Here is a 2,434-nt window from a genome sequence, read left to right as displayed (position 1 = left end):
ACCGTGAATCGCTAGGGCTGTGGGTGAAGGTGAGGTGTCGCCCCTGGGGCCTCTGGCCCCTGAGCGGCCTGGGCTAGCTCTGCAGCCGCTGGGGGTGTGGTCGTGCCTGGCTCTGCCTGCACGTGGGCGCCCTGAGACGCTGTTCCAAAGTGGAGCCAGGGAGCCCTGGGCTAAGGCTGCGCCCGGACCGCACGTTGCTCTGTCCGCCTGCCCCAGGCCCCACCAGTAAAATGAGGGTAGGAGCCCCTATCTCCATGTTGTAGGCCCTACAATGTAGGGGGTTACAAGGAAGGGGCAGGGGCCCTGGGTTGCCGTGTGGGTGGGTGGGGGGATGGGTTCTTGCATCTGGAGTCATCAAAAGTCCCTGTCCTATCCGTGGGGTCTTGAGGTGAGTTCCTTCTAACCCCTCATGCTGCCCCAAGGTGCCCTACAGTTTAAAGAGCCGGTAGAGTTGTTAGTTCAGTTCCTGTCCCAGCTTTTGGAGCATCGCGGTGGCAGTGCCCATGCTCCCGGCATGCAGTGGGTGTGACCCCTGGTCTCAGCGGGTCCCCTGCAGGCGACAGCCTGCACAGCTCTTGATGCTGGGTTCTGCTCACAAAACGACTTCCCGTTGTACAGGTCGCCCTGTGGACAGGCTCCCAGAACTCTGAGGTGTGAAGGGCAATGGAGACTTTACAGACACTCTTCTTCATGCCGCACTGGGGCCTCACAGGGTGTCAGACAGACCAGCCCTGGAGCGGACTGCTACTGGGTGAGAGATGAAGAGGCAGGGGAGGAGGCAGAGGGGTGACAGGGTCCTGGAGCCTGGGGAGCCTCGTGATGCTGTGGACCCAGGGAGCTTGGCTGCCATGTTGACAGGCTGGCTAGGACAGGGGCAGAGACCGGGAGCCTGTCTAGGCCCGAGGTCCCACAAAGACGGGCCAGTACTGGTCAAGGTCACTCTGCCAGGCTGATCCCTTGGTGTAGCAGCTCCACCCCACCTGAGAAATGTGTAGCAGCTGGCTGTGGGTGCGGGTCCACAAACCTCTTTGCCCCTTTGAGCCACTCCCCCGTGTCCTCTGGCCACTTGGGCCTGCTCTCCATCCCCTTGCCTAGGCCTTTCTGGGTGTCCTGCACCTCCTCTGGGGAGTCTGTCTCTGTAGAGTGTCCCCATGTTCCACGGAGGAGCCCAGGCAGGCTGGGCAGAAACTCACTCAAGAAAATGGTGGAGGAGATGCCCTTGCCGGTTTGGCGCCGTGGATAGAGCGTCTGCCAGCGGGTTAATTCCCTTCAAGGGCACATGCACGGGTTGTGGCTTGATCGCCAGTATAGGGGGTGCAGGAGGCAGCCCATCAATGGTTCTCTCTTATTATTGATGTTTCTATCTCTTTCTCCCTCTCCCTTCCTCTCTGAAATCAATAAAAATATATTTTTTAAAAAAGATAATGGTGGAGATGGAATTTGAACCCAGGACCCTCTGTCCAGAGCTTAAGTTTGCAGCCCTGGGGACCACCTAATCCCTCACAGCCCTCACATACATTGCTCATAGCAGCCACCACCTCCAGGCCCAGCTCTTTCCTCACTGCTTTCCTTGGCTTCCTCGGCAGACCTAGGGTCCCCTCCTTGGCATGGGGGTCAAAGGGTTCCCTGTGTGCCAGCTTGACATCTGGTGTACAGCCGACTATGAGGCTACTCTGTAGCTGGCCTTCGTAGGGCTTGGCATGTCTGTGCTGTCCTTCTGCCCTTGGTGCCTGCCACGGCAGTGCCCTCCTGGTGGAGTAACTGCTGTGTGAAGGGCATGGCGCCCAGCGAGGCCCCTGAGGGCCTCCTTTTTAGATGAAGAAATGGAGGCTCGGAGAAGCGATGACGTGAAAAGTGCTTTTACAAACACGTGGAATCGTCAGGCCCTCAGGAGACAGCATGCTGGGGTCCCGATTGCAGGGAGCCAGGCCTGGCTGTCGTCCAGTGCAGGTCAGAGTGTGAATGGCCACCACTCCTGGACAGAAATTGCCTCCCTGTCCGTCTCTCCTTCCTCCTTCCCTCTTCCTTCTTGAACACCTCCCTCCCGGAGCTGCCAGACTCCAGCTCCAAACACGGTCCTGGGTGTGATCCAGGCCAAAGGCAGCAATAGCCCAGAGAGGGCAAAGGGTCATTACAGGGGGAAGGGCTAGCTGAGGGCACAGAGGGCCCGGTCCCCACAGTGGTCTGTCCTGAGCTGGGCAAGGGAGGGAGAGTGACTACCGCTGAGCAAGAGTCCTTGCCAGACCCCAGCTCTGACCTAGGGGGAGTAAAGAATGCGCCCCTCCAGGATCTTTGCACTGCAGCCTATTGGGAGGGGGAGGGCCCCTAGGGGTGGAGCTTGTAGAGTCCCTGACGCCCCCACTGCAGTCTGGGGGCGGGGGTAGGGAAGTGGGGGATGGAGGGTAGCTGAGGGAAGGCCTGGGCTCTGCAAACA

This window comes from Myotis davidii, unplaced genomic scaffold (genome assembly GCF_000327345.1).
Source record: "Myotis davidii unplaced genomic scaffold, ASM32734v1 scaffold244, whole genome shotgun sequence".
NCBI lineage: Eukaryota > Metazoa > Chordata > Mammalia > Chiroptera > Vespertilionidae > Myotis > Myotis davidii.
Note: the sequence above shows the minus strand (reverse complement) of the source record.